A 13,524-nucleotide genomic window follows, 5' to 3' on the forward strand; every position below is an offset into this window, starting at 1 on the left:
TCACAGAAAATTATTAAGGGTTGGAAGGGACCAGCCTGTGCCAGTGCTCTGTCACCCTCACAGGGAAAAAAAAAAAAAATCTTTTTATTTATATGGAACCTCCTATTCTCAAGCATTCATTGTCTCTTTTCCTGTCAAATAAATCAAGGTTCTTCCTTCTGTTAGAGCCTCTTTCAAGTGCCCACCATGCCAGTTTCCTCCCCTTTTAATGACTGACAGGATATCAGGTTTGATGTTCAATAGATACAGAAAATTTTGCTTCTGGAGGGGGGAAGAGAAGGACAGAGCTGTAGGTGACCATTGGGACCTTACAAAAGGCTGATATTTCCTGCGCATTTTTTTAAACAGACTGCAGCTTTCACCTAAAGAGGAGAATACATCTTTGTCCTTCAGTAAAAGCCATCTTCTGAACTAATATTTAAAAATTTCTCAGTGTAGAGGGAAAAAAAAGATGGTGTGTTTCTCAGTGCCATAACGAAGCTTGAGTGTGTTGTAAAAATTCCTCTACAGCATGAGAGGTGGTTTTTGTGCTGAAACCAGGAGGTTTGGCTGTGTTTGACTTCCTATGAGCTTTTCCAGTGCTTTTCCAGGAAATGGGAAAATGGGGAAAATGCTGCCAGTTTGGTGCCTACTGCAGGAGAAGGGCTGGGAACCTGAGGAATCCTATCAGAAATGATGTTATAGGTGTTCTTGATTAAAAGGAAGCCCCTGGTTTCACTCTGATTTTAATACTGGGTCAGCAGATGATAAATCCAGTCCGGGTGCCCAGCCCTTTACCAATATTTTTTCTTCTTTTGGCTTCTGCTGAGTTCCTTTTCTTGTGTGTGTTTTTTTCTGTCTACAGCTCGACAAACTTTCTTGCCAGCTGAAAGAAGAGCCTAAGGCAGGCAGGATGGGAGGAGAAACACAAAAGTGGACCAGCAAGTGGAGATGAACACCCTGAAAAATACAAATACACCCTGAGAAAGAGCGTTGTTCTAAAGGAAAAATATGAAAAGCTGTATCTGGAGGAAGTGACAAAGAGAAGATGGTTACAAAATGAACTGGAAAGGTAGGTACAGGCTTTTTGGAGTGGTAATAAGAGTTTCCTTTTTTCCTCCTGTGTTTTCCTGCTGGGGTTCCTCTTCTACACCTGGTCAGCATTATGTTTGTAAGCCTGAGATGGCATATTTGTGGGGAAAGTTCCTTAAGACACTCTGCCTTCATTAGAACTCTCTTAATTTCTCTTGAGTGTTCCAAGAGTCACAGCAATGATCATGGAATTAATAGGGTTTTCTTCGTGGATTCTGTTTCCAAAGGGAATGTATAGCAAAAAAGATGAATTTCATGTCCCTTATTGAATAAGGAGAGGCCCTGCAGAGCACAGAATTCGATTCTGTGAAGGAAAAAAAAAAAATGTCTTTTTTTGGCTTCTATTTTATCAGTTAGTCTGAGGTTTCAGCTCCCCATGGGAAAGGGAGGGTAGCTCAGAGTTGGTTTTCTCTGTGTTTTGGAAGAAGCACAGAGCATTCACAGGTAGCTTTGAAGCTCTCGTGCTGAGAAGTCCCAAGTCCTTGGTTTGATTGCTAATATATAAGCTCTCCAAAACCCCTCAGGTCAAATTCTGGGTTGGGTCACTCCTAATCCTTTTTTCAGAACTCAACAAATAATCAGAGACTATGAGTAACTCTGCCAAAGTGTTCCTGCCAGAGATAATTCTTGGGATGTGTCTGAATTTTTTCAGAGCTGATGATGAACTACCAAAAGCCAACACTGCACTCCATGAGAAGGGCATCAGAAGAAGCATTTCAGTCACAAGCAGCTTGGAGAGCAGAATTCTGGGTCCAAGTCCAGCTCAGCTTTCAACTCACCTGGGACATCCTGGCAAAGAGTTTGGCACTGAACAGGAATCTAAGTCCAGTTGGTGGGAATCTTCATTTGATCAAAGTTCTCCTTCATTGCAGTGCTGATATTTCCCAGAAAGACTCTGATGGGCTGATAGATGAGGATTATGCTTTTATTCACAGCTATTCCAAGCCTCCAAACTTAAAAATTTGCTGTTGGGTCACTGATCACGTTATTTCCTTACACCTCCCACTCCACAACAAGCCCCATGTTCTTCTCCTCAGGATTTATGCTGCAACCCTCCAAGCTGACCAAGTCAAAAGTCAAATTCTACACCAACCCTGCACTGCCTCCCCCAGAAAGTTCCTGCAGGGAAGTTTTGTGCTGAGCAGAACCTCACCATCCCCAAAACTCTCTTCCAACAACCTGGAAGCATCCTGGATCCAAGCACTGGCACCTCACTGACTGTGTCTTAGTGTGCCAGAGAAATGTTGGCGATGTCCGTCATAGCTGAGCGATGCCTGGTGCAGAATGTTCTACAGACCACTGCCTTGTGCCATGCAAACTTACCCTCTGCTTGAAGCCCAGACCTAAGAGGGGTGGCATCCCAGGGAGGAGGCTCAAAGTGAACCATCTTCAAAAGGTACAGTGAGAAACAGCTTCCAGGTAAACCTTCAAGCTGGACTTTTAGATCATCCCATAGATCCCTCTCCCGAAGCGAATCCCCAGGGTTCTCCTCAAAGAAAACCAAAGATTGGAATCTCACCCAAGAGCTCCCGGAACTGTTGACAAAGAAGAGAAGCTCTAAAATTTCCCTGTCTTCCAAAAGGTAGAGTGAGAAACAGCCTCCAGGTAAACCTTCAAGCTGGACTTTTAAATCATCCCATAGATCCCTCTCCTGAAGCGCTTTGGCAACACATTAAAAAGAGCATCCTGCAGTCCTCTGAAGAATCCCCAGGGTTCTCCTAAAAAAAAACCCCAAAGATTGCTTTGAGGAAAACAGCTGAGAGATCCAATAATTGTTGACAAAGAGAAGAGAACCTCTAAAATTTCACTGTCTTCCAAAAGATGCAGTGAGAAACAGCGTTGATGAAAACACCACGGTGCAGTCATCAGCACCCTGTAGAAGAAGAAAGAAAAGTCAAACTGCTCACACTACTGAACTATAACTCTGCTCTGCTTTGCTGGAAAAATCCTTGGAAGAATACAGTGGTTTTCTCTGGAGGTGAACTTTCCATGTGTCATGACCAGCAAAAAAAAAAAAAAAAAAGCCTATAGGAAGCCTCTGACAACTCTGGGGTGCAGGTATGTGAAGCCAAATATTTTGAATTAGAGTCCAGACTGCTAAGTAACATTATAGAGTAAATGGAGAGTAATTACAGAGTCAATTATAGAGTAAGTTATACAATAAGGTAAAGAAAATTAGCAGCAAGTGACTAATGGTGATGGCGGAGTCATTCAGAGGAAGGTGGTGTTTCTGTCTGAAGTTAGGTACAGTTTTCTAAGGATGGGGAAAAATCTTTTCCACGATGCTGGGTATTTCCTGCTGCTTTATTTCCAGCTGGGCTATGTTGTTCCTGCAAACAATGCAGTCAAATGCATTTTTTTTCCCCCATACAAAATACACGTTGAAGTGAAGAAGGAGATTTGTCTGTAAAAGGCTGATGTGTGTGACTAAACATACTTGGTCTTCCTCTTTGTAAGAGAAAACTCATGCAAAAAAAACCTTGGAATTTGGTGACCTTTGATGCTTTCCCTGCATCTGCAAAACATGTGTGTGTTGGGCCATGCTAAGAAGTGTTTGAAAAGATTTTTTTCTGAGGGTATTTCTGAGGGGAATAGGGCAGGCATGTTGGTGTTGGGCATCTGGGGCAGGGCTGGGCAGAAGGGTCTGAAGTCCTGTGTAACACCTCAGGGGAGAGTGGAGCACATTATTCCAACTTTTGGGACATGGTTTAGTGGTGTTGGTTTCCCAGTTGGACTGGAGGATCCTAGAGGTTTTTTCCAGCCTTAATGATTTTGTGGTTCTGTGATTCTGTCCCCATAGGAGGCATTGGCCCAGCTCCAGAGGGAAAGCCAGCTGGCTTCCATCAGCTGCTGTACAGGGATGCTTTAATGACATTTTCCACAAACTCTGCTGAAAAGCAAGTTTCCACGCTGGAAAAAATGAGCAAGGAATTAAAGGCCAAGTGTGCTGGTCTTAAACTATGAGGCTGAAAAACTAAAAAAAAGGGAGGTAAAGGACACGCTTTTTGCAACGTTGAGGGCTCTGAGCAGTGTTTTGCTGTTCATGACTGCATTCTGTCTTTTGGGACCTGCCTGTTCCTCAAAAAAGTCAATTTCAGCCACTAAGCTTTCTCTTCTCTGTTTTGTGATGTGCAGCAATCTTTAAATTTCTTCTTTGTGGCTGTGTTAGGCTAATTAACTGGTCAGAAGACTGATTAGAATGTTAAAGTTTTTTTCTGCAAATTCCACCAGTCCCAGGCAGAGGGTTTAAAGGTTGAAAAGTTCTATACCCATTTTGTTAATTTTTATTTTCTGGAAAACAGGAACTAGTCCTGTTGAGTAATTAGACACTGTTTGTCTGTGAATAGTGATGTGAACAGTGCTTTAAAATTCCATTTCTTTCTTCGTCTGAACCCCGGAGTGATTGAGTGAGGTGAATACCTGCATGTGTCAGATAACCACCTTATTCTTCATTTTTCAGTTTCTTTAAGAGGGAAGAGGGGGAAGAACTCCAGGAGTGCTGTCAATGGTTTTCCCCTGTGAATCACTTTGTATTTCTAGTGCCAAAATACCAGGTTCCTTTGGGAGATGGTAGTTCTGTGGGTGGCTGGAGGAAAGGAGGGACTGTCCAGATTTATGAAAGTTGTTACTCTAAAATTACCTTGGTATTAATTTAATGTATTCATTTAATGTAAGCAATATTAATTTAACTTAATGTATTGGTTTAATTCTTTGTAGAATGCCAAAAGAGACCAAAGAACCATCTCATACAAAGTCCTGCCTTTAGTCACCAGAGTAATATCTGCAGTCAAACTATGGCTCTTGCATCAAACAGATTGCTTTGAGTTTTGTTAAAAAAAATAACATGATTCAGTGTATGGTGGTGTATTGTTCAAAAAGTATAACATTATCTATAACATATATTATTTTTTAATGTATTAGAAAACAGAAATCTCCATGAGCTGCTGCTGATAGTTTGGAGGTGCTGACTGCTGGTGGCAGGCAAAATTTTCCTACTTTTTGAATTCAAGACAGTTGTAACTGTATAATCAAATAAGTTAAAAGACAGAATTCATGTTCTTATAACTTTTTTCATGCTTTTTTCATAACTTTTCTTATAACCATTTCATCAGGGCAATGTCAGAGAGGTGACATTGGAAAGCTCTCTGTGGCAGAAGTTCACTGGAAGTTGCTACGAGGCGCTGCAGGAACCTGGAGGAAGCCAACCTGGGCTTGGAAAAGGAATTGGGAGAGGTTAAATCCAAGGTACATGAAGTTGTCCCAGAATTCCAGAGCAAACTCCATTCACTGATTGCTTTGAAGCTTTAGTGCTGAGCAGCCCCAAGTCTTGGTAACTCTTTCAGGTTTGACTGCTATGATACAGGCTCCCCAGAACCCTTCAGGTCAAACGGGTTTGGTCATTCCTAATCTGTTCCTGCCAGAGATAATTCTTTGTGTCTTTGTGTTTCAGAACTGATGAAAAAAAAAAAAAGGAAAAGCCAACAGAAGGCTTCGTGGAAGAGAAAAGAACACGCGTGGAAGTGGCTGCAAATCCAGTTCACCATTCAACTCATCTGGGACATCCTGGCACCAGTCTGATTCTGAACAGAAGTCCAGTAGGAAGCATCCCCAGCTCACCCATAGGAGCAGAATCCTTGATGAACAGGATTTCCTCTTCTGCAGACAAGGTAAACATTTTGAAATCCCATCCTCAGCTACTGCTGAAGAGCATGTGTATGCAAGGTTGTGCTTTTTAGCCTAAACTTACAACTCATTTGCAGGGATTACCCATGGTGTGTCTCCTCCTCATCCCAACACAACATCTAGGTGTGCTAGGGGTGAAAAGTTTGGGTTTTGAGGTTGTTTTCCAAGAGTGCCCAGAAACCAAAGATGATGCCATAGGATGGTTCCAGCTAAGCTTCAAATTAAATTTTCTTATCTAGGATGTATGACTATAATAAATAAATCTGCAATAAATCTCACTTTATACTTCATTGTGGGAGATCCACTGTGTAGGAGGCATTTGGGTTTTTATGGGGTTCTCCTGGAGAAGCTGTGAATTTGGTCACTGCTCTTCCTTTAGTCCTGGAGAGAGGGCCCTTCCCTCCCCTCTGCTGGTTTTTTAGAAGTTTAATATTGCACTCATGTTAATGGTGTGTTTTCTGTATGATTCTAGTACAAGTGGATCCTGGATGAATTTGTCTCTGAAGAACCTGGACATGGTAATGTGTCATGTTAGAGTAAGTAAAAAGATGACTGCTCCTAACTCTTGAAAACAACATCTTGAAAGCTGTTTAGTTCCTGTGCTAAGCACAGGGTTTTTTCTGCTAGCTTTACACTTACTTGAACATGGCAAGTTTCTGCTCTGTAGAGCTCTAAGCAGCTGCCTGAAAAAAAACCCAAAACCAGCACAAAGGAAACTGACCTATTTCCTCCACACAGGTACACTTGGCTAAAGCTGAAGTCACCTTTCACTGGAGTTAATCCTGAATCACAAACATAAAAGGAGCCCTACACAGAGTTTCACAGACTTCAGCCATCACTTCTCCTCCCGTGTCCAGTGATTGCCTTCAGCACTGACCCATAACACACCCCCTGCTGTCAGTTCTTGGTCTTTGCTGCCCTTTACTCATTGCTTGTGTTTGTAGCTCCTCTGTTTCAGTCTTTTTATTTGAATAGGCAAGAAGAGGCTAATCAGTGACAAAAGTTCTCCTTTCTTCAGAGAAAGATCACTCAGTAGTGTTCAGGCAACTGTCAGGGGAGCTGAATGTTTGTCATCCATGGCATCAAACATGTTCTGTGACATGAGGCCAGATGCCCCAGGAGGAATTGCACCTATTTTGTAATGATTACTCCAGAGTCACAGCTTTGCAGTGACTGGTGCTGTTTCAAAGCAGGAAGCCCCTGAGCCAATTTCCTTCTGTTGCTGTCTGCTTTTAATCACGGAGAGTGTTCAGCTCTGGCTTCGTAGCCGTAATGTTCTGACAGTGACCTCTTTGCCCCTCTCTCCTGTAAAAGTAACGTCAGGAATCTTGTCTCTTTTCTTCCCAGACACTGATGAACTTTCAACTACATCTTTGGGAGCTTGTTCCATATCTTGTGATGGATCAGAAGACATGAAAATATGTTTCTGTCAGTCTGAATAAATGTTCTGAGTCTGTTGGATGGATGACAGCCCTGTTGGCTTTCCCTGGTGGTTTTTTGATGCGTAGTCCTCTCCCTCTCCCCCTTCCCTTTTCCCTCCTCTCCCATTGTCTTCCCTCCCCTCCCCCTTCCCTTTTCCCTCTCCCTCTCCTCTCCCTCCCTCTCCCTCCCTCTCCCCTTTCTTCCCCCTTCTTCCCCCTCTCCTCTCCATTCCTGTGTAGTCCCCTCCCTCTCTCCTTTCCCACTTTTCCCCCTTTTCCCATTATCCACCTTTTCGCAGTCCCCTTTTCCACATTTTTCCCTCTTTCCCCCTTCTCCCTTTTCCCCCTTTTCCCCCTTTTCCCCCTTTCCCCCCTTTTCCTTCTTTCCCCCCTTTTCCCCCCTTTTCCCAACTTTTCCCTCCTTTTCCCCCCTTTTCCCCCTTTTCCCCCCTTTTCCCTCCTTTTCCCCTTTTCCCCTTTTCCCCTTTTCCCCTTTTCCCCTTTTTCCCCTTTTCCCCCCTTTCCCCCCTTTCCCCCCTTTCCCCCCTTTCCCCCCTTTCCCCCCTTTCCCTCCTTTCCCTCCTTTCCCCCCTTTCCCCCCTTTTCCCCCTTTTCCCCCTTTTCCCCTTTTCCCCCTTTTACCCCTTTTTCCCCTTTTTTCCCCCTTTTTCCTCCTTTCCCCCCCTTTTCCCTCTTTCCTTCTTTCCCTCTTTCCCCCTTTCCACCTTTCTCTTTCTCCTTCCCCTTTCTCCGTCTCCTTTCTGCTTCCCCTTTCTCCTTCCCCTTTTCCCTTCCTCTTTCCTCTTTCCCCTTCCCCTCCCATTACCCCCCTCCCATTCCCCCCCTTCCATTCCCCCCCACCCATTCTCCTTTCCCTCCCCCCACCCCTTCCTGCCCATTCCCTTCCATGCCTTACCCTGCCCTCCCCTCCCCCCCCAACTTTCCCCTTTTCTCCTTTTCCCCTTCTCTCCTTTTCCCCTTCTCTCCTTTTCCCCTTTCTCCCTTTCCCCCCTTCCCCCCTTCCTCCCTTCCCCCTTCCCCCTTCCCCCTTTCCCCCCTTCCCCCCTTCCCCCCTTCCCCCCTTCCCCCCTTCCTCCCTTCCCCCTTCCCCCTTCCCCCTGCCACCTTTCCCCCCTTCCCCCCTTCCCCCCTTCCCCCCTTCCCCCCTTCCCCCTTTCCCCCTTTCCCCCTTTCTCCCTTCCCCCCTCCCCCTCTCCCCCCCTCCCCCCCTCTCCCTTTTTCCTTCTTCCCCTCCTCCCCCTCTTCCCCCTCTTCCCCCTCTTCCCCCTCTTCCCCCTCTTCCCCGCTTCTTTTCTTCCCCCCTTTCCCCCTTCTCCTTTCCTCCTTTCTCTTTCTCCATCCCCTTTTCTCCTTCACCATTTTCTCCTTCCCCTTTCTCCTTCCCCTTTTCCCTCCCTCTTTCCTCTTTCCCCTTCCCCTCCCATTCCCCCACTCACCTTCCTTCTTTCTCCTCCCCTTTCCACTCCCCTTTCCCTCCCACTTTCCCCTCCCTTTCCTTCCCTTTTCTTTTTTTCCTTTCCCTGCCGTCCCCACCCTCTCCTTTTTTGTAATTTTTGTAAATAAATTGATTTGGATTTTGGTTTTAAAGTTTTCATCAGTCTCTGACCCTTATTTCTTGCTGCTACCAGTTCTGCTCCTCTTTACCCTTTTTCATTTTCTGCACACCTGCTTTTTGAAATGGAATAGAAAAACCCCATATTTCTGAAGAAAAAACAGCCTGCTTTTCAAGAGTGCAGAAAGGGCCTTGGAAGTAGAAAGACTGCTCCAGAAATCACTTGGGCACGAGCAATGTGATCGTGTCCTTTGCTGCGTGTCTGGCATGGCTCAGTTTGGAGTGCCAGAGCTCAGCTCCAGTTCCCTGTTGTGGGCCAGAGGGTTCATTTTCCTAAGGAAAGCACATGGACAGTGGATTTCTTCCCAGTGCTTTCTGATGCCACTCAAGTTTCAGAGCCTCATTCTAAAAGAGCCTTCATGGCAGCTCTGCTCTAGAGCTGTCACACGTGGCTCCACACCGACCCCTCTGATCTGCTCCCTTTTCTTCAGACACAACTCACAGCAGCAAATACTCATCTCACCATCTCCCTTTGGGGATCCAGTCAAAACTTGTGCTGCCTCTGCACAGAATGACTTCTGCAGCCTGACCAGCACCCGACAGACACATCCTGCAGAGGGGGACAGGACTTTCCTATTTGTCAGACAGAAAGAGGAATTTGGATATCCCCAGAGAGAGCATCTCTTCAAGAAACAGGCAGTAAGCTCTAAGGCACAGACAGCTTTGCCATTAAGGTCTCTTATGGAGAAAAGAATTCACTCCTAAATACTTTTGGTGGAAGCATTGGGTCCCTGCAGAGAAATCTCTGGGGGAGTCCTGTTCCCAGCGGGTCCCACAGCCAAGCAGAGAGCATCCCTCCCTTGGTGGTCTGCAGCTGGAACAAAGGACCTCATCAGCAGGTTTTCCAGTCTATTTGCTAGTTTGTGCTTCCTGTATCTATGGTATATCTCTTTATGTCACACCATACCACACTGTCAGTCATTCTGAAGTTAAGAGGATCTCATTTTATTTGTGCAGACCTCTGCTTAGTGAGAGGTACGGCTAAAATCTAAGCCAGGTGTGTCCTGGTTTGGGCCAGGATAAAGGTAATTTTCTGTCTTGTACTTTTGCTTTCTTTGCAGCTGCTCCCCACAGACACTGCTGCTGTTGAGAAAGCCAACGCTGCTGCTGTTCCTGCTGCAGACACCACAGCCTCTCCCTCTTGGCACACACAGATACTTGTTGGCCCTGGGAGTGGGAGAAAAGGAAAACCATGGAAATGAGAAATGAGCCTGTTCCAGGCAGGTGAAGGACAAAGAAGGGATTGCTGAAGCAGAGTGGGCAGGGGACAGAAAGGCATGGGGTGCACCTGGCCTTTAGAATGCCCTTTGCCATGCTCTACCATTGTCCTGTTGTAGCCAGACTGGTGATGTCACCCACCCAGGTGGGTGATGTGGTGGGTGGGAAGTTCACGAGATGATGAGGGTCACAGTGCCATCAGTGATCCAAAGTCCTCCTGGCAAGCAGTGACAGTGCCTCAGTGTCCAGAACTTGTGCCAACACTGTTTCCTGTCTTTATAATCCCCCTGTGGGGTGGGACAAAAGGCACTTTCACCCCCTGTGTGGATGAAGACACGCTGGGGACGCCCTTGAGCAACCTCATCTGGTTCATCCTGCCTTGAGCAGGGCACTCAGACACGGAGATGCTCAGGGGTCTCTTCCAGCCTGAGGTATTCTGTGATTCAGAATGATCTGGAGAATGATAGCGGGAATGATCTGTAGGATCATGGAGCAGGAGGAGCACGGGAAGCTCATCCTTGAGCAGCTCCAAGAGACACTACTGTTGAATGAGGCTGATGCTGTGGATGGGATTAAGAAGTGAGTTCCATGGGGACAGGAGAAGGGTTGGCTTCAGTTGAGTGGAATCATGGAATCATGGAATGGGTTGGATCGGAACTAAATGATCTTGAACCATTCCGACCCAACCCATTCCATGATTCCATTGTTCTTTGACACAGTCCCAGCCAGTTCCAGGCCTGGGCATCTCCACAGCCACCACCAGGGCTTTGTGATGCAGGGTCTGGGTCCTGGACACCATTGTCATGGGGGTCTCCATGGTGACCATATCTAGGAGAGCACCTCCCTCAGGAGTCAGCAGCTGCCCTGGGTGCTCATGGAATATCTGTGGCAGAAAATGCCCAAGATGTCCATGGAGAAGGAGGTGGAAGCCTGCTCCCAGCCCTCCACAAGACCCCAAGGTCAGTGACTGAAGGAAGGACTGTGGGGAGAGGGCAGCTGTCCCCTGCAGCCCATGGAGGAGCACAGAGGGGCAGACGTGGATCTGCAGCCCTGGAGCACCTTGCACCAGGGTGATGTCAGTTATTAACTGAAATACATAAAATTTTAGAAAAAAGTTACATTTGAGCAATGTGAGCATGTCTGGGGAAAGGGTCAGGAACGTGAGGTTGCTTTTGTCTCTGTGTCCAGATTTCTAGTGAGTTGGCTTCAGTTGGGTGGGAGGTGTCCCTACCCATGCATGCAGGGGGTTGGAACAAAATGATCTTGAACCCTTCCAAGCCAATCCATTTCATGGTTTTATGATTCTGTGACATGGTCCCAGACAGTTCCAGGCCACCAGGACTTTGTGATGGGGTAGGTGCAGTTTTTCAGCTGTTCCCTTTACAGCTGAGACCCAGGCCTGATGAGGAGCCATGACAGCATCTTCATATTCTCGTGCTTTTTTAATCCCATCACCCACAGTTGGTTCCATTTCTCCAGGAACCCATAACATTACTGATAGTGTATGGTTAAATGGGGATGGTGCAGCATGCACAAACCTTTGCCTCCCAGGCCTAGAGCATGGCATGTGATAAGGATCTACAGACTCATCATTGTATAGATCACATCTCATGCAGATATTTCTTTCATATCCAAGTGTGGCTGCTTTGACCTGTGGGCAGTTTATTTCCACTTTATAGGGATATTTCTTATGTGTATGAAATGTGTATACTATGTGTATCTCCTAGGTGTGTGAAACAACACTGTACCATGTACCACACTGTTGAAGACCATATCACAACTATGGTTTGTAAGCAGCTGTTACCAAGAATGAACCACAGAGCAACACTAATCCCAGATAAAAAGCCACAGATCACACCCTGCATACCAAAGGTACAGCAGGACTGGTTTAATTTCCAACCCTGTGAAATTTCCAGAGAAAATAGCTTGATTCCCACTCAGCAGAGCCATCTGGGTATCCTTCACTGAAGTCAAAATTCAAACTGTTCATATAAATGAGTTGAATTTTCAAATGGGCTCTAGATATTTAGCTTAAGGCCCACATTTGGTGCCAATAAATCTGTCAGGGTGTTACACTTGGCCGACAATTAACTGAATGACAGAAGCTCTCTATTAATGCCCTTCCCTACCCTGATAAAGAAAGGAGAGAGAATAAGGGAGAGAGACTTATGGGTTGGAAACTAAACTACACAGCTTTAATGAAACAGTAATGATAAAAAGGAAAAATTACTATGGCTGGACTCCTGGGGTCAGCAGGCCTGGTTTAATTCCAGATCACTTGTAGTGGTGATGGTGGGAAGGTGTTTGCCATCTTGGGTTCCTCTCTCATTGTCCTTCAGTTTAAAGCATTTCTAAAGCAGTTTAAAGGAGCTGCAGGCATGGACAGTGTAGGGCAGCCTGCAGGAGAGGTGGCCAAGGGCTCTGGAAGGCTGAAAGGCCCAACAGGATCAAGGGCTTTGTCACCCCAGACGTGGCAGCTGCCTCAAACACCATGGTCTACCAGGAGGAATTTTGTCCTGGGGCTCTGGACTTTCTTTCCCTTTCTTGGGGAGGTCAAGATGTGTCTGAATTTTTTTTTTATTACACGTTTTCATACTCCACTGTCCCTAGGAAGAGTCCTGACTCATAAGAGAGGGATGGGCTCTGCCTTCCCATTGCCTGGGTTTCAGAGTTTGTCCTCAATGCTGCATTAATAAATAAATAATGAAAAATCTTTGCTTTCAGAGCCACCTATACAGAATCTTTGCCTCCCTGCAATCATGGCCTCCAGTGATCTGCTCTAACAAGGCCATGGGGAGGCTCTGGCAGCAATGGTCCTCAGTGGGGCCAAACAATGCTTCAAGGTACTTTCAGGTTCCATTCTGACTTCTGGAGCAGTTTGTTCATTCATCTCTCAGCACAGATATTCTCATCTCAGATATTAAATAGAACTGGGCTGAGAGACTGATCCCTGGGGGACAACACTAGTGACCGGCTGCCAACTGGATCAGCACCATCCAGCACCACTCTCTGGGCTCGGCCCTCCAGCCAGTTCCTAACCCAGCACAGAGTGCCCCTGTCCAAGCTGTGGGCTGACAGCTTTTTCAGGAGAATGCTGTGGGAGACGGTGTCAGAGGCCTTGCTGGCCAAGTAGACCACATCCACAGCCTTCCCCTCATCCACCAGATGGGTCACCTGATCATAAAAGGAGATCAGGTTGGTCAGACAGGACCTGCCCTTCCTAAGCCCATGCTGGCTGGGTCTAATCCCTTGTCCATCCTGCAGGTGCTGTGTGATTGTCCCCAGGATGATCTGCTCCATAACCTTGCCAGGCACTGAGGTCAGGCTGACGGGCCTGGAGTTTCCCGGGTTCTCCTTCTGGCCCGTTTTGTGGATTGGCGTGACATTGGCCAACTTCCAATCATCTGGGATGTCCCCAGTGAGCCAGGACTGTTGGTAGATGATAGAGAGAGGCTTGGTGAGCTGTTCTGCCAGCTCCCTCATCACCCTTGGGTGGAT

General features: G+C 46.3%; 1 protein-coding gene and 1 long non-coding RNA gene across 3 annotated transcripts in view; both read left to right on the forward strand.

Annotated features, from left to right (window-relative positions):
* The window catches only part of LOC139790750 (ankyrin repeat domain-containing protein 26-like), a 678,272-nt gene that overhangs the window by 573,459 nt on the left and 91,289 nt on the right, over nt 1-13,524 (forward strand). The gene's annotated exons all lie outside the window — the stretch shown is intronic.
* On the forward strand, nt 3,085-7,224 carry LOC139790728 (uncharacterized). Of its 2 annotated transcripts, none has more exons than XR_011723599.1 (4): nt 3,085-3,129; nt 5,522-5,738; nt 6,227-6,290; nt 7,102-7,224. It is a non-coding gene; the product is annotated as an uncharacterized lncRNA (long non-coding RNA). The 2 variants fall into 2 exon arrangements; XR_011723598.1 differs by lacking the exon at nt 3,085-3,129 and adding an exon at nt 5,215-5,316.

Source organism: Heliangelus exortis, unplaced genomic scaffold (assembly GCF_036169615.1).
Source record: "Heliangelus exortis unplaced genomic scaffold, bHelExo1.hap1 Scaffold_135, whole genome shotgun sequence".
Lineage (NCBI taxonomy): Eukaryota > Metazoa > Chordata > Aves > Apodiformes > Trochilidae > Heliangelus > Heliangelus exortis.